At 43.3% G+C, this 23,328-nt stretch overlaps 1 protein-coding gene across 6 annotated transcripts in view; it reads right to left on the minus strand.

The window, feature by feature from the left end:
- C4H1orf226 (chromosome 4 C1orf226 homolog) overlaps window positions 1-23,328 on the minus strand; it is a 342,511-nt gene that overhangs the window by 314,752 nt on the left and 4,431 nt on the right. The window contains exons 1-2 of one of the 6 annotated variants that reach the window (XM_021089505.1): window positions 14,778-20,063; window positions 8,275-8,508 (exon numbers count right to left, since the gene is read on the minus strand). The exons of the other annotated variants lie outside the window; for them this stretch is intronic. The gene's annotated coding sequence lies outside the window, so the exon portion shown is untranslated. Of the gene's footprint in view, window positions 1-8,274; window positions 8,509-14,777; window positions 20,064-23,328 lie in introns of those variants that run through there. 6 annotated transcript variants of the gene reach the window in all.

Genomic DNA, 23,328 nt, shown 5'->3' on the forward strand with positions numbered 1-23,328 from the left:
GCAAAAGAATTAATCTGGACAACCTTCTTATACACAAAAATTAACTCAAAGTGGATTATAAGACCCAAAACCGGAGTTCCCGTCGTGGCACAGTGGTTAACAAGTCCGACTGGGAACCATGAGGTTGCGGGTTCAGTCCCTGCCCTTGCTCAGTGGGTTAACGATCCAGCATTGCCGTGAGCTGTGGTGTAGGTTGCAGACGCAGCTCGGATCCCGCATTGCTGTGGCTCTGGCATAGGCTGGTGGCTACAGCTCCGATTCGACCCCTAGCCTGGGAACCTCCATATGCCGCAGGAGTGGCCCAAGAAATAGCAAAAAGACAAAAAAAAAAAAAAAAAAAAAAAAACCATAAAACTTCTAGAAGAAAACATGGGCAATAAGCTCTGTGACTTCAGTCTTGGCTATGATTTTTTAGAAAAAGCAAAGGCAACAAAAGTAAAAAACAAGTGGGACTACATGAAACTAAAAACCTCTGCACAGCAAAGGAAAGCAACAAACTAAAAAGGCAACACACTGAATGACAAAAAATATATATCTGAAAAGGGATTAATTTCTAAAATATATACAGAAATTCATGCAATTCAACAAAAAAAAAATCCAGTTTAAAAATGAACAGATCATGGACTTGGAGAACAGTCCGTCAACTGGACTGTTCAAAAAAGAAAGAAAGGGAGTTCCCGTCATGGCACAGTGGTTAACGAATCTGACTAGGAACCATGAGGTTGAGGGTTCGATCCCTGGCCTTGCTCAGTGGGTCAGGGTTCCAGCGTTGTCATGAGCTGTGGTGTAGGTCGCAGACTCGGCTTGGATCCTGCGTTGCTGTGGCTCCGGCGTAGGCTGGCAGCTGCAGCTCCGATTCGACCCCTAGCCCGGGAACCTCCATATGCCATGGGAGCGGCCCAAGAAATGGCAAAAAGACCAAAAAAAAAAAAAAAAGAAAGAAAGAAATAGCAGCTCCCATCATGGCTCAGTGGAAATGAATCTGACTAGTATCCATGAGGATGCGGGTTTGATCCCTGGCCTCGCTCAACAGGTTAAAGATCTGGCATTGCCATAAGCTGTGGTTAGGTCGCAGATGCAGCTCAGATCCCGGGTTGCTGTGGCTGTGGCATAGGCTGGCAGCTATAGCTTTGATTTGACCCATAGCCTGGGAACCTCCATATGCTGCAGGTATGGCCCTAAAAAGACCAAAAAAACAAAACAAAACAAAAAAAAACAAGAAATAAGTGTTGGTGAGGATGTGGGGAAAGGGAACCCTTGTGCTGTTGGTGGGAATGTAAATTGGTACAGCCACTAGAATAAATCAAGTAGGAGTTTACCACATCTGTCTCTACACACACCCCCAGCATTTTGATGAGACCAAAGTCTGCAAAACAAGCTAAAGTTACCCTCCCCAGATAAATTAGGGGATTGGGATTGACATATATACACTACAATAAATAAAATAGATAGGTAATAAGGCCCTACTGTACAGCACAGGATAATCTACTCATCACTGTGTAATAATCTATACGGGGACAGAATCTGAAAAGAATGGATGTATGTATATGTATAACTAATTTATGCGGTTGTACACTTGAAACTAACACAATTTTCTGAGTCAATTATACTCCAATAAAATTTATAAAAAACATTACCCTCCCCAGCAACCCACCTGCCATCCCAAAGGAAGATGAGAAGTTATGAGCATGGGGAAGAATGACCGGGGAACCAACCCATGTTTAAGAAGCCATCAGGGTCCCTCCATCCGAAGACCAAATCCATTTTCAGGGAGAGGCAAGAGTAGGCCAAGATCTTCTCCCCTCCTGAGCAAGTAACAACTCAGTTCCACTCTATATACTCTGCCTTTAGCACAGGTCTCTCACACCATATGCACACAGACATAACTGGCTTTGAGGAAGGCTAGGAAGGTTACAAAGAACACTTCACACCAGCCGAGTCCTTAGTTCCAGGATAACCAGGCTGCCAGAACAAACTTACACCCACCTTGCTTGTCACAATCAGCACAAGTCCTAAAGGACAAGAAATTATACTGTGGTCCATGTTCATATGACCTGCTGTGTACAGCTAAAATTTTTCAAGAACTTATCCCCAGTACCTCCTCCACCCATCTATACATGCAGCCTGGGGAGAGACAAAAGTCCTACCACACACCTAATGCCCCTTCCATGAAAAAAGAAGAAAAGAAAAGAAAATCATGATAAAGCACTCTATTCTGTTGCCTGGATATTTTTGGAGTCCACAGGACATGTCAACCTTGCATGAGCTCTACCACAGGTATTGACATCACATGACCGTTGAAGCCAATACAGTCTTCTTGCTCAAGGTCATAACCCTATAACAAAGCACTGTACCTGGCTTGCCATAGTACTCAGGAAGTACTTGTTGATAATTTTTTCTTCTGTGATCCTCTTCTCTTCGCATATTTCCAAGGATCCTCTGCTCAGAGGAGCTCTGAGAGATGGCATGCAATATAACAGGGCTCTGGAGGCCTGAAATTCCACTGGCAACTGCTTTTCACTCACCAAGGGATGCTATGATACTCAGAGGCTAAGACGCAATGTTCCCACCTGGAAGTGGAAATACAGTCAACCCTCCACGTGTGCAAACTGAACCAATGGTAGATGAAGCATATTCTGGAAAAAAATCCAGAAAGTTCCCAAGAAAGCAAAACCTGAATCTGCCACGTGCCAGCAACTATGTGCATAGTATTTACAATTATTTGCATACTATTTACATTGTATTAGGTATTATAAGTAATCTAGAGATGATTAAAAATATACAGGAGGATGTGAGTAGGTTAGATGTAAATACTACACAATTTTATATGAGACGAACAACCTGAATTTTGGTTATCTGCAGGGGTCCTGGACCCAAGCCCCAGTGGATACCAAGGGACAGCTATAATAACTCTCTCACGTGAAGAATCTAAAGATCAAACACAGTAATTAAAACATTTGAAAGGCCAGAAAAGAAAACGGGCTGGGGTAGGGATGAAAATTCAGCAGCTTAACACTTGCCTCTCTCTTCAAGGAACCACTTTTCTCTGATGAAAAAATGCACCATTCCTATGGTCTTCCCTCATCTGAAGTCACTCTCACAGCACTATAGCAATAAGAGCTTGTGACAGTGAGCACAGGAGAGAAACAAGTACTCAAATCCTCTAACATTTCATCCAGGAAGGCTCCCTATACTGCACACCTTCTTTCTTCTCAGCATTTGTGGCATATTAGTCAGTATTCAACCATGCAAGGGAGTATGAGTTTGTTCATCTTTTCATGTATCAGCCTCACCTTTCCAGACAGATTCATTCAATGAATATAATATATATGGAACACAAATCATGTACCCAGGCACTGGGTACACAACTATGAATTACGATGTCCTTGGCCAAAGAGACAAGAAGACCATTAGGGGAATACATGTTGAAATGAATAAATACCAACTCCTTAAATCATCAGTCATACACTATCATTCAATGAATACCATACTGCCTTCAGACAGACGCTTCCTTTTCTTCAAAGTGTCAAGGCCAGATTTATCACCTGACGGAGTGAAAAGTTCAGCGGGACCAATGTAGTCAGGACTTCAGGTTCTGTCTTGATCCTTCTATGGGAGAGCTGTGATACTGATGAAATCCTCTGTTCCGCCCCTCAATTACTCCACGCAAACACCCAATTATGTGTGCCTCTATTTTAAGGAAACCCACTAACTGAAACCCTGAACTTCTTAAAACAAAAGAATGAATACCCTTCAATTTACTCTACAAAAGGCCTCTTCACTTCATAATAGTCTGTTTACTCATTACTGAACAGTGAGGCCAGGGTCTGAGAGACTAGACTGAGGCATGCAAGAGTTCTGCACTGGTGGCAGTGCCAGTCCCTACCTTTTGTTGGTCCAAAAAAGCCTTGAACAAGTCACTTTGTCTCTCTGTACTCCAGTCCCCTGGTCTGTAAAGTAACAGTGACTTAGCACCTGAAGGTCTCTGAGGTTCCTTCTAACTTGAACACTCTGTGATTCTGTTTGATTCTTTGCATATCTTCTGCAGTCATACCCCAATGACTTAATGCCCACATACTGATTGACAGATCAATTAGAGCAAACAGCCAGAACACAGCAAGACCGCACGTGGGGCTCAATATGTGCCCGGCTGTGCAAGTGCCCTCTCTCCCTCTTTCTCTGAGGTGTGGGAAGTGGGAACTTGTGCTCTTTCTGCCCCTAGCTGTTCATCAATATGTTGCTCAAGTGTAAGTACACGTAAGCAAGATTTATTCGTTGTCTGCTGTTCTCAAATATTTACACCTTTTGCTGCTCTGTGGAGGTGGGGACTTTTAAAGTCTCAGCCAGCCATTTGCCTTATTGTAATGAAAATAAAAAGATGATATCCCAATTCGGGGAAAATGGTGGCAGTATAATTATTTGATCTTCTGCAGTTCTTAAAATAGAGCAACTCAATAGCAAGATCTAAAACTCATGGACAACATCCAACAGAATTTAGTGACAAGGTATTCTCACAAGCCCCAAAATACATGCAGATGGGGACAAATCACTAACCGCCAGGAAAATGGTGTCCCCATGGGAAAAAAACAAAGGTAAGCATGGAATTCCTATCGTGGTGCAGGGGAAACAAATCTGACTAGTAACCATGAGGAGGCAGGTTCAACCTCTGGCCTCGCTCAGTGGGTTAAGGATCCAGCATTGCCATAAGCTGTTGCAGACGAAGCTCAGATCCCACTTTGCTGTGGCTGATTCAACCCCTAGCCTGGGAACCTCCATATGCTGTGGGTGCAGCCCTTTAAAAAGAAAAGAAAAACCAAGGGGAGCAATGGGACACATGATGAACCTGAAGGAGAACCCCCAAAGGGCCAACAGGTGTTCTTGAAGAGCACAGTGGGAAATCTCAAGAAATACAGCTGAAATGAGGGGTTTGGGGGGCCCACGGTGAAGAAGGTTGGAACACCCCAGCCCCTATAAACTCTCCAAACTGACTCACTAGGCAGGATCCCACGCTGAGGAGAAATCACTGGAAATAAAATCAAAATTGAGCAGGACAGGCAACAGAGACAAAAGGGAAAGTTCAGATAAGAGTGGGAGAGAGAGGAGTTCCCTTGTGGTGCAGCAGGTTAAGGAGCTGGCATCGTCACTGCAGCAGCTTAGGGTCACTGCTGCGGTGTGGGTTCAATCCCTGGCCCCAGAATTTCCACATGCTGGAGGCATGGCCAGAAAGGAAAAAAAAAAAAAAAAGTGGGAGAGGGAATAGGGCCACCACAGTTTTCTCATCTACATGAAAACAGCAGAAGAGGAATTGTGAAGTTAGAAATGCTACTGAACTTGTCATTTTCTTAAAATTTGAGAACAGGTTCACATAAAAATTAACCAAAGTACCAAGGTCAACTCCATTGACATTTCTGTAAGAAAAAGGGAACAAGCAGCAAAATGTTATCTCCAGAGATGTGCGATAATAAAAAGCATGCCAAAAAGACATATTCCAAAACAGATAAAAATATAACATTATTTCAGAATGAGCTTAAAAATACTTTAAATTATGCAAGATATGAGAGAACATAAATTATGAAAATCCAGAAATGAAGGACTGAATTCAAAAAAGAATCAAAAAATTTAAAAAGAAAATCATTTTAGAAATAAAAACTGAACAGAAAGGAATACATGAAAAAACCACCTTAAAATGCCTGAAAAGTAGGGAAAGTTTTTAAATAAAAAACAAATATAGAAAGCGATAAAAGGGATCTGAAAGTGACAAATACTGAAGATGGACAAAGAAAAGCCAATATATAGTTAAGAGAGGTTCTTGAAAAACAAAACCAAAGCAAGGGAACAGAAGTCTAAAAACGTTATTCATGAAAACTTTCCTAAAAAAGAAAGATATTTGAATCACTATATTTAAAGAGCATATTACATACCTGAGACTACCAACTCAACCAATGTCAAGATATATACTCTAGTGAAATTATAGGAATTTAAAGAGAAAGATCATTTGGGCATCTAAGGGGAAAAAAGTACTTGAATTACAAGGTAGAGAAAATTAAGATTATCAGACTACAAGCTTTATGCAAGAAGAAAATGGAGTAATATCTAAGATAAAAGAAAAGTGAACCAAGGGTTTTGTTGGTTTAATTTCACCAACTTAAAAAAAAAAAAAAAAATCAGGATGGGAGGGTGGGAGTTCCCACTGTGGCTCAGCAGGTTAAGGGCCCCTCTTAGTGTCTCAGCATGCAGGTTTGATCCCTGGCCTTACTCAGCTTGCGCTGCCACAAGCTGCAATGTAGGTCACAGATGTGGCTTGGATCTAGCATTGCTGTGACTATGGTGTAGGCCAGCAGCTGCAGCTTTGATTTGACCCCTAGCCCAGAACGTCCACATGCCACAGGTGCAGCCCTAAAAAGAAAAAAGAAAAAAAAAAATTGGGAAATACTTGTCCCATGAGCCCTTTCCAAGGATACTAGAGAATGAATTTCAGATGACCAAAATGACTAGAGACATGGAAGTGTTGGTAGTTAAGTATTAAATATGTAGTTATTAAAGAACTAAGATAAGCAAGGCTTTAAAAAAAAAAAAAAGACAATGTGTAATGGCTATATAATTGTATTAGTTTCCTATGGCTGCTATTACAAATTATCACAAATTTGGTGTCTTAAAATAACAGAAGTGTATTCTCTCACAGTTTTGGAGGCCAGAAATCCAAAATTAGTGTCATGTGGCCCAAATCAAGATGCCATCCAGCTGCCCTCCCTCCAGAGGTTCTATGCAAGAATCTGTTCCTTGCTCTTCCGACTTCTGCTGGTTGCCAGCCCTCCTTGGCTTGTGCCACATCCATCCAATCTCTGCCTCCAGGATCACACTGTCTTTTCCTCCTCTGTCTATAATCTCCCTCTACTTCCCTCTTATAAGGACATTTGTGATGGCATTATTTTCCCACCCAGATAATCCAGGGTAATCTCCCCTATCTTCAGATGTTTAATCACATATGCAATGTCTTTGCCATATCAAGTAACATTCACCAATACTAGAGATTAGCACCTCGACACTTTTTGAAGGTTCATTTTTCAGTCTACCACAATGATCTAGTACAATCTTCTTTGGTTTTTTTTTTTTTTTCTTTCTTTCTTTCTTTCTTTCTTTGGTCTTTTTAAGGTCGCACCAGTGGCATATGGAGTTTCTCAGGCTAGGGGTTGAATCGGAGCTGTAGCTGCTAGGCTACACCACAGCCATGCCCAATCAGAGCCACATCTGTGACCTATACCACAGCTCATGGCAATGCTGGGTCCTTAACCCACTAAGGAAGGCCAGGGATCAAACATGCATCCTCATGGATACTAGCCAGATTTGTTTCCCCTAAGCCATGATGGGAACTCCCTCACTTTTTTTTAAAATACTGGAAGATGAGGATGGCATATGCAAAAATCAGTTTTCAAATGCTTTCAGTGTCATAATTAATTCTGGCATTAGTACTGTTATTCTGAGACTGCTGATTGTATATCATGGGATAAAGTAAATGAGTAATTACGGAATGCTTAATTCTGTCACTCCCTGTGTATTTGAATCAGAATTCATGGTGTGGAAGAAATAACAGACGAAACATAGAAAAGATCAGGTAAAAAGCCTGTAGTATTGAATTCAAATTGCAAATATCAGTGTGAACTGACAAGTATGTTCCTATTACATTCATTTTCATGCTCTCTTTAGTTTCTCAACTCTGTCCACTGAAAAAAAGACCTAGAAACAATGGCCAACCCAAAAAAAAAAAAAGTCAGCATCTCAAATGCCCATGTGGTGGTCTTGAGAAACAATTTTTCATTAAAAGATGCCAGGTCTTCCTGGAGAAATGACGATTCCAGTCTAAGGCAGAAAAATATATGAGGAGGGGAAGAGGGGGAAGGAGAGTAGCAAGAGAGAGAGCAGGGGACATAGAGATGATGGGAGAAATTCCCAAGGCCCAAAGAGGCTGTGCATTCTGTGACTGTGTGTTCACAAAGGTAAAGAAAGAAGGGATCTCGGGGAGGAGAGAGAGGCGCTGATTAGCCCTGGACAGAGTCACACGCAACCTATAAAGGTAACTGCTGGCAGTGTCCCACCAAATATTCTGTAGGCAGGGAAGAGCTTTGACCTACACACTTTTAATATTGTGGCATCACCAGGGAAACCAATCACCATTGTGTGGGAGGATACCTCGAACCCTCCTGGCCTTCTGGCATTCGATATACCCAACTCACCTTCTGTTGGGGATCTATGCCCCTCCAATCCCCACCCTCTTACCTGTCAGGAGATAACTGCTAGTTCTGCATCCACAAGAATATCCAGTCAGTCATTCAATTGCACATCTCATTGTAAATCCATCAAAAGGCATTCTGGCCTAATAAATCAGGCATGTCAATTTGAGAAACCCAGGTCTGCTCATAAATGCACCTGATCTGTGAATCAGTTCAGCAGTTCTGGCTGCACACAGCTATCACTTCAGAGCTTTTAAAATTATAGTGGTGTGGAAATCAACTATAATGGAAAAAATAAAAATCATAAAACAATCAAATTATGGTGGGACCCCCACCCAGATATATGAAATAAGCATCCCTCTGTATTTGTAAGTCCTCGGGGTGATCCCAAGGTGCAGCTGGGCTGCAAAGCACTGCTGAAATACAAAATTAGGTTTCTGAGGCAGCAACACTGAGGGTTAACCCTTGAAAAGTGGGCTGCCCTTTAAGGCTAAGACACTGGTCCCTGTGAAGCACACAGAGGCTTCTTCCTGCTTGAATGTCTGCTAAATCTAAGGTTGCAGCTCAGTCTTTTTCTCCTTTGTCTTTCTGCAGAATGCAACCCCATAGGGTTCTGCTGTTTTTCAAAACTCTTCTCTTCTGACCGCCATAGGGAAAAAAATTGATGAGGAAGACTTAAAAAAGGTATTTTTTTTGTCTTTTTTTGCTATTTCTTGGGCCGCTCCCACGGCATATGGAGGTTCCCAGGCTAGGGGTTGAATCGGAGCTGTAGCCACCGGCCTGCGCCAGAGCCACAGCAACGCGGGATCCGAGCCGCGTCTGCAACCTACACCACAGCTCAAGGCAACGCCGGATCCTTAACCCACTGAGCAAGGGCAGGGACCGAACCCGCAACCTCATGGTTCCTAGTCGGATTCGTTAACCACTGCGCCACGACGGGAACTCCAAAAAAGGTATTTTTTTTTAATGGAGCAGGAAATGGTATAAATATTTGAGAACAGCAGACAAGTAATGAACAAATCCTCCTTTAGGTATACTTACACTTGAGCAACATATTGATGAACAGCTAGGGGCAGAAAGAGCACAAGTTCCTGCCTCCCATACCTCAGAGAGCGGGCACTTGCACAGCCGGGCACATGCTGAGCCCCACATGTGGTCTAGCTGTGTTCTGGCTGTTTGCTGTAATTGACCTGTCAATCAGTATGTGGGCATTAAGTCACTGGGATGTGACTTCACCAAGGAAAGGGGGATGATCTGCAGAAGTTATGGGAAGAATAAAACAGAATCGAAGCGTGCTCAAGTTGAAAGAACCCTCAGAAATCATTTACGATTTAGGTTTTAAACAGACTTGTGGGTGCCAGGAGGTTAGGGTGGGAGGGAGTGGGATGGACTGGGAGTTTCGGGTTAGTAGATGTGAACTATTACATTTAGAACGGATAAACAATAAGGTCCTCCTGTACAGCACAGGAAGTGTATTCAATCTCCTGGGATAGACCATGATGGAAGATAAGAAAAGGAACCTATATATATATATATATATACACATATGTATATACATATATATATATGTATATGTATATATGACTGGGTCACTCTGCTGTACTGCAAAAATTGGCACAACATTGTAAATCAACTTTACTTTAAAAAAAAAAAAAAAAAAGATTTAGGCTCCAAGTAACAGACTAGGGGATCGGAGATATTAAGTCAGTTGTTCAAGGCTTGTTTGGTCCAGCAAAGGGTAGGACTGGCATTGCAACCAGCGCAGAACTCTTCCATGCCTCATCCTATTCTCACAGACCCTGGCCTGTCTGAATAAAGTAAACAGATGATTATGAGAAAAGAGTACGCTGGAATGGGGAGGTGAGAGGAGGGACTGTATGCCTCCCACATGACACATTCAAGGCGTCGAGGCTTCTCCCTTAGAAGAGGTGAGTCAGCAGTCTCAAGTGTATGCTTCAGATGTACTTTTAATGAAAAACAACTTCAAGCTACTGCTGAGAAGAGGAAATAAGGAATCACTAAAGGGCATCACATTCATCAGGCACCTGACATTCACAGGACCCAGAGCTTCACTCTGACAAACCCAAGCCTTGCCAAAGTCCACATGCCACTCCATGTGTTTATTTACCAAGCTGCTACCGTGTGCTGGGCACTGTGCCAACACCATGGACGAGACAAAAGTCTAACCACAGTTTAAGAGGCCTGTGCTCAGATGAGCACACATCTAAGAGATTATAAAGCAAATGGTGACATAGCAATTCAAGGGCAAAGAATCCATGAAGAGTTGGGAGGTGGGGGAAACTAGTATCCGATGAGCCTCAAAGATGAGCACCGAGTTGATGTCTTCACCCACGATCTACAAGAGCAAAGCCAGCTCAGGCCACAGGCGAGATCACCTTCTGGAGAAGCAAAGTGAGACCCATACCATAAAAATCTTTACCATCTTGCCAAGGGAATGGCTGGGAGGGCAGAGCCACCAAACACTGCCTTCTTGCCACAAAAATCATTTTGGAAAATACAACCAACATGACTCAGATGACAACTGGATGGGCAGGAGAAGCAGAAATACTAAACGGGGTAAGAGCCATGTTCGGGATCCCCTTCCTGGCAGAGACTCTCAGGGAAATGTGGTGCGGAACAAAGCAGTGTATAGCCAATGACACCCTCTTCATTCATCTGTTCATTCCAGACCAGTGGGGCATCTATAATGTGTCAAGCGCTGTGCTAAGCGCTAGAAATTACAAAGTGGATCAGACATGGTGTTTGTTTCAGCATCCCACAGCCAGGGAGGACCACCTGGAGGGGGTTTGGAAGTGGAGGAAGATGGGAGACACCAGAAATAATTCTAATATAGACAGTAAGGATTAACAGAAAGCCCAGGGACACAAAAGGAGCTGCATTTTATGTCCCAATCTAATTAGCCTTAGAAACCCATTATGGATTTGCCAGTGACTTATAGAATCCCCACCCGAAGTTTTCATATTGAAGCAACTTTCACTAGACGCTGAGAGGGAGAACGAGACGCCCTAATTCTGACTTGCTGAGACTGTCAACTATCTAGGGTTGACAGCTTTTATTAGCATCCCACTCAGCCCTTTCCTCAATTCACAGAAGGGCTCAAACGATACAGCCTCCTTCTCATCATTTTGGCTAAACAGAACTTAACCTGCCAAATCTCAAGAGCCTAATACGCTTCCTAACCTCTGAAATAGTAAAGACAGCAGGATTGCTCTGAAAAAGAGAATCCCATACAGGATATTAAGACATAGTTTAGCTAAGGGCCCAGCCCATGATGAACAGCTGTGGACCAGATACAGAGGAGGAAAGTTTAACTACCTTTCAAGCTCATGCAGTTCAGATGTTAGAGTGATGGCATTTAAAGCTTTGTCCTATGAGTTGTAATGACTCAGGTAAGTTCCTTGGAAGTGAAGACTATTTAATTCTGTACCTTTTCTACTTCTGATTCTCCTTCCCAAATATATCCTGGCCCTAAGAACACAATATTCGTTGCTGTCCCAAGCCTTTCCTTGCAATTCCTCTTACACCTACCCCTTCATTTCCATGCCCACCATGGTCACCCTGGTTCAGGTCCTCATACGTGGAGACGGCCTCAGTGCTCTTTTCTATTTTTACACAACTTTTATCCACTTCTTCTTCCTAACACATGATTTTGCATGTGTGTACACATATGCATGTGTGCATATCATTCCCTAGAGGCACACATTTTTGCTCCCCACTGTTTACAAGATGAAGTCCCATCTGTCAAGCCCAATATTTAAAGTCTCCAGAGGTATGTATGGATCCTCCTACCTCTCTACCATTTCTTCATTATGTATGGGTTTTGTTTTTTGGGTTTTTGTTTTGTTTTTTTGTCTTTTGTCTTTTTAGGGCCACACCCATGGCATATGGAGATTCCCAGGCTAGGGGTCCAATCAGAGCTACAGCTGCCAGCCTACACCATAGCCACAGCAATGCAGGATCCGAGCTGTGTCTGCAACCTACTCTACAGCTCATGGCAATGCTGGATCATTAACCCACTGAGCGAGGCCAGGGATCGAACCCGCGTCCTCATGGACACTAGTCAGGTTCGTTAACCGCTGAGCCACGATAGGAATGCCAATCTATGGTTTTATTATTATCTCTTTCCCCCTTAAAAAAATAAATCCCCACACGGAAACCCTCCTTTCCCCCATTCATACCACAGAGCCACCCCCCACTCCTTTCTGCTTACCTAAAAGCTGCCCGTTTCCTTCTTTACTTATACATGTGGTCATCCCAGACTAAACAATGTCTTCTACTTCTTTTTTTTTATTTTTTTTTTTTTTTTTTTTTGTCTTTTTGCCATTTCTGTGGCTGCTCCCGTGGCATATGGAGGTTCCCAGGCTAGGGGTCGAATCGGAGCTGTAGCCACTGGCCTACACCAGAGCCACAGCAACGCAGGATCCGAGCCTCGTCTTCGACCTACACCACAGCTCACGGCAACACCGGATCGTTAACCCACTGAGCAAGGGCAGGGATTGAACCCGCAACCTCATGGTTCCTAGTCAGATTCGTTAACCACTGCACCACAACGGAACTCCTGTCTTCTACTTCTTAGCAACTTCCAAAGCAGAACACAGGCCCTAGTTGCAGCCACTGCCATCTCTCACCTGAAATGCGGGATGACCTTCCTGAACAGTCTTTCCAGGCCTTTCCATTGCTGCGCACTCCACACCCCCACCCCCGGCCCCCCGCGCCCCAAGACTCACTCTCCACAAAACTGCTACAGTGATATTTTTAAAACTCAAGAATCATCATCTCAGGCCCCTGCAAGACCCCTTCCAAAGTCACAGACTAAGCCACAACAGCTGCCTCTAAAAATTGTCCTGGGTTCTGGAGAAGACTATAAATGGATGAATTCTACCTCATCACAGCAGTACCCCCATTAATATGCTCATGGAGAAAGCTCAGTGGAACATCCCTGTGTGGAAAAGGCAAAGCTTTGTTCCAGCACAAAAGCCTTGGTCCAATTTTGTCCCAGAATAAGATATAGAACGTCTTTGAAAAAAGTCACTTAGGAGTTCCTGTCGATTAGACCCCAGCCTGAAAACCTCCATATGCCGCAGGAACAGCCCAAGAAATGGCAAAAAGACAAAAAAAAAAAAAAAAAAAAAAAAAAAGTCACTTAATATGTAGCCTTTGAAACTACAATGACAAAAGGAAGAAAATAACATGCAATACAGCTGTAAGACAGGTTATGAAACAGCAGAATGCTCAGCACATAGTATGTGCTCAATGCATAACACTGTCACTGTGCCTGCCTTTCCATATCTCACCAGCGAGACTGATTTCCTTCACGTCACCATCTTCTCTCATCTAACTCTGACCTTCAGCACCAAGCACTGTGCCCTCAACACAGTAGAAGCACAATAAACACTGCCTCTAAGACTGATTTTATTCCTACATCTGCATTTGGGAACTGTATATTCAGGGAACAGAAGTCAGATTCAAAAAAAGGCAATACGGAGGAAAAACATCTAAATAAGTCTATGGGCAGAAAAGCAATATAAGTGACATAAGAATTTACAAGGACATACATAAGGATTCATAAAGTCTTCTACTTAGGGAAGATTCCAGGTCCTTTGGGTCTTTCCACCAAAGCTACCTTGGCCTGTGCCAGCACTCTAACCCTGAGATTCTCCAATTGTGACCACTAATTGCATTAGAATCACCTGGGGAGCTCTATAAACTTCCCTATGTGGGAGTTCCCTTCATGGCTCAGCTATTAACAAACCCAACTAGGATCTATGAAAATCCAAGTTCAATCCCTGGACTCACTCAGTGGGTTGAGGATCTGGCATTGTCATAAGCTATGGTGTAGGTTGCAGGTGTGGCTCGGATCCCATGCTGCTGTGGCTGTGACATGGGCCAGCAGCTGTAGCTCCGATTTGACCTCTAGCCTGGGAACTTCCATATGTCTCAGGTATGGCCCCAAAAAGCAAAAAACAAAACACACACACACACACAAACTCTTCCAATATGTAGAACTCTCATTTCCAGAAAGATGGAGAAGACATAATTTTCCCCCTTCCTCCTACTAACAACCACCAAAAACTTCAAGCATTATATATAAAACAAGTATAAGACGACTCTGAAAGATGAAGAAAGGAAGGCAGGTCAGCCAGGGACCTTAACCCCCAAGGCACAGGGCAGTGGAGTTCCCTGAGTTCATTTTGCCTCATGTCCCCTAGACTGGTGGCTGAAGAAGCCTAGGACCCAGAAATGCCAATGGACACAAACCAAAAATATTAAGTCCCCAAGAAAAGCCTGTTTCTCTAGCCAAAGGACTAGGAAACTGGCAGCCCCACATGACAGAAAATTTTAGACAATAATAGCTCTAACTCTAGCTGAACACCACAGGGGAAAACAAAAAACAAAAAACTGTGCCCCCACCAGCAGAGGCAGAAACTAGACTTCTGCCCTCACTAGGTAGTAAGGAGAAGCTCCAACCTTACCTTCTTCCTGGTGATATCAGGGAAGGCTGAACAGGAAGCCTGGAAATCCACCTACCTGCTGGTAATAAGGCCTCCTCCACTCTTGCTGGAGCTTCACAGGAGTCCCAGCCAAGAGTCAGAACTTTTACCACCATGCAGGGGCTTGAGGCAGAGCGGCAGTGGAGATCACATGAGCAGCATTAATGAGGCGCTCCTGCCCTGTCCCAGAGTGGTATCAGCTGAGGCCGATAAATGATCTAGATGCCCCCCATCCAATGGTAAGCAGGTAGCACTCCCCTCCCCCCAACCAAAGTGCTTGCAGAAGAATCTTGCTAAAACATTTAATTAAGATCCAGAATCTCATAACATAATACCCAAGCCACCTAGGTTTCAATCAAAAATCACTCATCATTCTAGGAACCAGGACAATCTCAACATGAATGAGGAAAGACAATCAAAAGATGCCAACACGAAGATGACAGATATGTTAAAATTATCTGACAAGGATTTTAAAGTGGACTTCATAAAAATACTTCAACAAACAATTATGAATATGCTTGAAACAAATGGAAAAACAGTCTTGGCAAAGAAAGAAAAGATATAAAAACTACAACAGCCAAGCAACACCCCATACTAATTGAACTAAAATGGCTGAGAGTTCCCAGCCATGAGCAACTTTTTCTTTAACTCCCCCAAGATTCCAATGAGCAGCCAAGTTTGAGCTAGTGCTCCAGCTCTGTGGTTCTCCAACTAAGGTGTCTATCAGAATCACCTGGAAAACTTAATAAAAGCACAGACATCCAGGCCTTCTGCTACTTCAAGCCTGGGCCTCTGTATATTCATCAATTTCCACATGATTCTAATAGACACCAAAGTTTAGAAACAGATGCCTTCACTAAGGAATTTGCAGGTGATTCCCCTCATTTGAAGCTGCTGCAAAATTCCTGACCTGAAAGAGAAAACAGCAGCATTTAAGTAACCTTGAAGTGGTAAAGTTTCAATCATATTTTGGATATGGGTTCCCAGGATACAGTGTGTTTAACCTGGGCTGCCAAATTTAAGAGAAGAAAATCCACACATATTGAGGTCCAGCTTGAAAATATAGTTACAGTAGAGGTATATGCATTCATGGGAAATAGCAGGAAAGCAAGGTAATATGCTAGCTGTCACCTGACCCACGAGAGACATTAATCTTCTCCTTGGCAGAAAAATAAAATGCTTCCACATGAGAGCCTCTTCCCATCCAAAGAGACCAAAACAAAACAAGAAGAGTTTATAATCAAGATAGAAAAAACGGACCAACCAAGGAGCTTTTCCATTGTGCCCTATGGGCTAAGATTTCTAACCAAAAGGCAAGAGCATCTCCTGGGCTGGAAGTTTTTTGGTATTTATACTCTCTTGGAGGCACCCTGGAGGCTCCAAACAGGGTAGAGAGAACTGGTCCTCAGAAAAGGAGCTGAGAAAGGCAAGGAAGAGGATGTGTAGTTGACAGGAGGAAGAGGTGTGGTGAAGGGGAGTGGATCAACACGGTTAGGCAGGAAGTGCACAGGCAGGAGCCGGAAGAATAACAACACTCTCCAGGAAGCAAGGGCCTCCCAAAGCCCCTCTCCTGCCTGTCTCTGCTCTTCTACTTACTAACGCCTTATTTCCATACCTGGAGACCATCGACATGGCCCAGTGGCACACAGACCCTGGATCACAGGCTTAACCTTGATGGGATGGGCTGAGACCACCACCACCTTCAACAGACCATCTGCCCATTCAATCCAGCCTAGAAAGATAACATGTTTCCTCATCTGCAAAATGGAAACAAGAGCACCTCCCCTCACCGGGCCACTGCAAAGACTGAATTCATCAGCTACACATAAATCCAGAGAACCATGTATTGAAAGCAGTGAGTACTGGATAAACATTAGTTCTTGGTATTTTGAAAGATATTCAGCACAGCAGTTAATAGTGGATGCCCCAGGCCAGATTGCCCGGGTTTGACTCAGGGGCCTTACATTAACTAAACATGGACCATGAGTAAGTTACTCTGCCTCAGCTTCCCCAGCTGCAAAATTCAGATAATGAGTACCTTAACTCACACGGCTGTGTGGGAAGATTAATCCTTTCCTAGAAAGAGCTTGGCACAGTGCCTGGAACATAGTAAGTGCTTTGTAAATGATAGTGATTATTAGGTTAGCTTTCTACGATGTGGCTAGCATGGGGTAGGTATGTATAGGGTCCCCGTGTCCTTGAGGAGCTTATAGCCTAGATCAAGAGACAAGAAATGCACACAAAACTAGCAGGGAAGAGCAGCACAAAATATGGGACACGTGACAAGCCAGCAAGCAGGCAAACGGTATTTCTGTCTGACTCACACACAGGCTAATGGAGTTTAGAACGCTCTCAACACAGGGTGCACTGAGCAAGGGCCCTCTTCTTGGCCACCCCTTGGTAGAGAATCTCAGGTCTCTTTCAACTCTCAAGGCTGATCATTTCAAGTTTCCTGGAAAGCACTGCAGCTTCGAGAATGGGAAAAGTAGCCTCTGTCCTCAGATCTCTTGATGGACCATATAAGACAAACAAGTCTTGTGGAAGTGCTGCAAAACCAACTGGGTTACATGCAGGAGGTAGGGGACTAGGGATTCTAAAGTGCTCTGGGCACAGAACTTGCTGGAATTTAAAGCCAGCTGCTCCAGTGCTTAGACAGAAACATGACGCTGAATATAAAAATTGGAAAGGGAATTGTAAGCATCACAAGGTATTAATTAATCCCATGATGTAAAATTCCTTCTGCTTAGATTACCTCTGCTTACAGAAGTATTTAGCCAAGAAATTCAGAGAAAGACAGTGAAGACAGACAACATACCATACTTAACAAGATTCTGTGATTTTTAATCTGAATGAGGATTAAAAGGCTGGAACAAATGTGATAGGGGCATGCACCAGAAGCTAGTTAACCCCTCCCTATTCCTTCCCAAGGAGGCTGACAGCTATTTTAAGTCCACAAAGTAGTCACGCTGTCTGATTTGAAACTTTAGGAATCAAGAATAATACGGCAGCTAGACTTTTTAAAGCAGGCATGTAAAATGAAGATAATACACCACTAGGCCTCTGAGTTATTTTCAAAAAAACAGAGTGTATGACAACTCTTAAATTAAAACCATGCACAGATGAAACTTAAATTGCAATTTGTGGGACTAAATAACAACAATAAAAATAGTGACCCGCTCTGTGCCAGGCAGTGTGCTAGGCATTTACATGCATGACTCATTTGCTCCTCTCATTAACCATATGAGGTATGTGATAATTGCATTCTCCTTTTATAGATGAAGATACTAAAGGAGAGGTGTTAAGTAACTTGCATTAAGTTCACAGAGCAAGTGAGCCAGGATTTGAACCCAAGCACAATTCGCTTCTGAGTCCACCTATGCTGTGCTGTCAACCAAATTACTGTTAAAACAGCAAATTAAAGGAAATAATGAATTGGGGGGGAAAGGGTATCAATGAGAATGTAACGGGTTGGAAATATGGGTTTTTTTACTCATAAGTGACAATTACCTATTCCTGAAATTAGCCGTATGTTTTATATTCAAAGATTCTAATTCCAGTGCACAGCGATCACTAGAATTCTACTTAATTCAGGAAAAAATGCTTACTGGGCATTTCCTTTGGAAGGCAGTGGCACTCTGTGAGCTGGGGGTGGGGATACCTCCTGGGATACAGGGAGTCTCTCAGGTCACTAGGGACTGAGAGTTACAGGTGGAAAGCAAGGGGAAAAGCTGGGAGGAGACTGGAGCCCACTGAGGCATCTCCCTGTCTTGGACAACAAAGGAAGGCCCTGGCAGTCCTTGTAGGGAGCATCTCAGAAACTGTATTCATTGATTCAAAATACATTTTCTACATGCAAAGCACTGCAGTCTGCACTGCAGAAGACATATGGGGCAGAGCGACAGGGATCCTAATGACGACGGGGGGGGGGGGGGTGAAAACCCAAAAGCAGCAAGCAGCTACGATCCACAGCAGGAGCTGGTCAGTCCTTTCCACACAGAAGAGGGACCAGTAACATCCACTTCACTGAGTGACAGGGGACTGGGCCTGAGAACTGGATGGTAAATCGCAGGGAGAGTTGAAGGAATGGTTGGTACCCCAGCTGGATTGATGCGTAGGATGATTATAGGGAACTGTTCAAAACCAGAGCACCCTGAATATCAGGCTAGGAATTATGGACCTACTATACCAGGCTTAGAAATGTTTCGTGTTTTTTAGAAGGACAGCATAATTCTATCTCAGGAAAATTAACAGAGCAAAAGTCTATAGGATAAAGTGGAGACCTTCAGAATGTAACTGAAACAATATGGTGAGAGGTGGTGAGCATCTGAACCAGTCAGAGGTGAGATGAGAAGGAACAGGCATGCTGTATGAATGGATGTCACTGAGAAAATTCAAGGATGCAGCAACTGACCTGGAGTTCTGGGAAGAGCCAAGCCACAACAGGTACTCAATTAACAGCCCATAAGTCCACTGTTACATGAAAGGACTCAAGCACTGTTCCAAAGTATCAGGCTTGGGTGCCTGAGAGGATGATGGGGTCAGAGAGGTCATTTAAATAAGTCAACAGAGAGATTTGAATTCAAGTTTATTGAGTGATGGGGTTAGCGACATTATTCACTAGGGTAGAGACAGCCAGCAGGAGATCTGGAGTCTGGACTGGAGTTAGAAATCAAGGAGCCATCATGCATGACAAAGCAGGGGTGGTGGGAAGGATGGAATTGAGCACTCACTTGAGAGGTCAATGTGCAGGAAAAGAGCAGCCAGCACAGAAGAGGAGGTACAGACGGGGGAGCTAGATGTGGCTAATCCAGAGCCTGCACAGGGAGCTGAGTGAAGCATCCCAAAGAGGGACCTGGACAGGCTGCTCAGGAAGAAGACTCAAAAAGGATGAGGACAGAGAAGGACCCTATCTTTATGGCAGCCAAGACAGAAGTGGGAAGGATACAGCCAGGGACTGAATGAATATTGAGAAAGTGGAGAGAGTAGAATACTCACGAGGCTTAGCTGTGAAAGGAAGAGGACAAAACATTAATGAAGAAAAGGTGGAGAGAAGAGAGTTTTCACAAAGGGAAGGAGATAGCACACTTCTGGGCAGAGAGAGGAGTCAGTGGGGCCAGGGGGTGATGGAACCATGTAAAGGCGGGTGGAGAATGACAGGACAATGAACAGAGACCCAGGGGAGGTGGGCTAGCAGTGGATGGAGGGCAAATGAGTCTTTAAAAAGAGAGGAGAAAAGAAAAAAATCAAAATTCATAACTTAAAACGTGTGCTGGGAGTTCCCGTTGCGGCACAGAGGAAACAAATCCGATTAGTATCCATGAGGATGTGGGTTTGATCCCTGGCCACTCAGCGAGTTAAGGATCCAGTACTGCCATAGCTGTGGTGTAGGTTGCAAACGCAGCTTGGATCCTGCATGGCTGTGGCTATAGTGCAGGTTGGCAGCTGTAGCTTGATTTCAACCCCTAGCCTGGGAACTTTCATATGCCACTGGAGAGGCCTAAAAAAGAAAAAAGAAAAAAAAAAAAAAAAACTTTTGTGTTTCAAAAGACAGTATCAAGAAAATGAAGGAATTCCCACTGTGGCTCAGTGGGTTAAGAAAATGATATAGCGTCTGTGAGGATGGGGGTTTGATCCCTGGCCTCACTCAGTGGGTTAAGGATCTGGCATCGTAGCAGCTTGCAGCTGAGATCGTGTTACATGGCTGTGGTGTAGACCGCAGCTGCAGCTGATTCGACCCCTGGCCGGAGAATTTCCCTATGCCCCAGTAAAAAAAGAAAGTGAAAAGCCACCCAAAGAATAGGTGAAACTATCTGCAAATCTATATGAGAAACTCAAATACAGAATATATAAATAACTCAATAATAATAATAATAAAGACAATCCAATTAAAAAACGGGCAAAGGATATGAACAGATATTTCTCAAAGAAGATCTGCAAGTGACCAATAAACACACGAAGAGATGTTCTGTATCAGGGAAATGCAAATCTAAACCACAATGAGATACCACTTCACAACTACTAGGATGGGTAGGATCCAAAAGCCAGATTATAACAAGTGTCGGTGAGGATGCGGAGAAATCAGAATCTTAACGAACTGCAGGTGGAAAAGTAAATGGTACAGCCACACTGGAAAACAATGCGGCAGTCCCACCGTGGTTAAAGGCAGTTTACCACAGGATCCAGCAATTTCATTCTTACCTATCTCTGCGAAATGTAAGGATATATTACACAAAACCTTGTCCACAAAATGTTTATAGCAGCATTATTCATAATAGCTAAAAAACAGAAATGACCTTAATGTCCATCAACTGATAAATGGATACACAAAATGTGGTATAGCCATACATTTGACTATAAAAAGAAGTCCTGATAAATGCTACAATATGGATGAACCCTGAAAACATTATGTAAAGTGAAAGAAGCCAATTACCAAAAAAAAAAAAAAATCCCTACATATTCTATGACTCCATTTACATGAAATGTCCAGAATAGGCAGGTCCTGAGACAGAAAGTAGATGAGTAATTACTTAGGACCAGATGCTTAGGGGTAGATGGGGAGATGGGGGGGCATTAGCTAAAGGGTACAGGGCTTCTTTCTTAGGTAATGAAATGTTCTAAAAATAGACTGTAGTGATGGCTGTACAACACTGTAAATACACCAAAAACTATTAATTGTATATTTTAAATTAGTAAATTGTATGGTGTGTGATTTATATCTCAGTAAAGCTATTAGGAAAAAAGAGTGGGAGAAAGAAGAAAGTTCTTTTTCCAAAAACAGGGTGGAAGAAGGAAAGTAGCAGAGCCAAAGTTTGCAGTGTAGAGCAGGAAAGTGGGAGGTACAGAAAGGATGATGGGCATGGCCCCAGGCTGCCGGGGAAGCAGGATAAGGGCAGCAAGGGGGTCACTGGGAAGCTAAAGGCAGCCCCAAGGCAACGAAGGTGAGGAACAGGTAATGATAGTCAAAGAAAGCATTCTGAAGGTCTGAGTTCTTAGAAATAGCAGCTATATAAGTAAGCAATAATAAAAACAATGAATCTAAGTGAAGTCAGAAAGAGAAAGACAAATACCATATGATATCACAAATGAACCCATACAGAACAGAAACAGACTCACAGACATGGAGAACAGACTTGTGCCAAGGAGGAGGGGGGAGGGAGTGGGATGGATGGGGAGTTTGGGGTTAGTAGATGCAAACTATTACATTTAGAATGGATAAGCAATGAGATTCTACTGTATAGCTCAAGGAACTATATCCAATCTCTAGGGATAGAACATGATGGAGGATAGTATGAGAAGAATGTATGGATAGGTATGACTAGGCCACTTTGCTGTACAGCAGAAATTGACACAACATTGTAAATCACCTACATTTTAATTTTTTTTTTAAACTTTATTTATTTATTTATTTATTTTTGTCTTTTTGCCTTTTCTAGGGCTGCACCCGCAGCATATGGAGGTTCCTAGGCTAGGGGTCCAATTGGAGCTGTAGTCGCCGGCCTGTGCCAGAGCCACAGCTACGCCAGATCTGAGCCACGTCTGAGCAAGGCTAAGGATCGAACCCCCAACCTCTTGGTTCCTAGTCAGATTTGTTAACCACTGAGCCACGACGGGAACTCCTACATTTTAATTTTAAAAAAATTTTTTAAACAGTGAATCTGATTAGGGCCGTGGACATGGATGGCTGGTAAAGGTCAGCATCACACATGACTGTGTGATTTGACCACTAAATGGACTGGGGCATTTTGGGCAAAGTAGACAGGGCGAAATTTGAAATGTACAGCTTAGGTAGAAATAGATTTGACCATCAAATCCCAGAGCACCAGCTGTGGTGGAACACCCTGGGGCATCTAAGAGCAAAATAAGGATGAATAAAAACAGGTATGGTTTCTAAGCGGTGCTGTATCTTTGACTCATCTCCCCCAAAGACTGATCTGGTCCAGGCAGAAGATAACAACGGATTTTAAAGCATCTGACAAACACCTAATAAGGTGAAATAAACCTCCACTTCAGTGATGACATCAGCAAGTACACCAGGCCCTCTATCTGAATGGCTACTTGTCCACAATCCTAGAATTCAAAACCCCTGGGAGGAGGGGAGGGGGGGAGCAGACACCCAGAATATAGAGGAGTTGGTTCTGAGAGCTCGTTACCACACACTACAGGCTTAGGTTTGAGTCAGAACACCCCATTTATGGTGAACCACTGCATTTAATGTCCTAATCTGGAAGTCCTCAAGATAGTGTGTTCAAGAGGCATCCACAGGCAGCCTGCTATGTGGGTTTCTTAGAATCTCTAAAATCCACATCATGGAAACCATCAGCCAGTGAAGCCCTTTAGCAAGGAGGGAAATATATATGACCAGAGAATTCAGTTCAGATTTGACCAAGAACTCCCAAACTGCAAAAATCGCTCAGCAACAGGACAGTATATTTACTGTTTTCAGACTTTCTACAATTGGTTAATTTCTCCCCCTAGATGTTGAGGAGGCAGTTATCCACAGAAGCATGAGACAAGGTCCTTAAAGAACAATCGACATCACTGGAGAAAATACATGCAGAGGAGAAAGAATACAAAATCTTATATGGTCA

The sequence above is a fragment of the Sus scrofa genome, chromosome 4 (genome assembly GCF_000003025.6).
Source record: "Sus scrofa isolate TJ Tabasco breed Duroc chromosome 4, Sscrofa11.1, whole genome shotgun sequence".
NCBI classification, from domain to species: Eukaryota; Metazoa; Chordata; class Mammalia; order Artiodactyla; family Suidae; genus Sus; species Sus scrofa.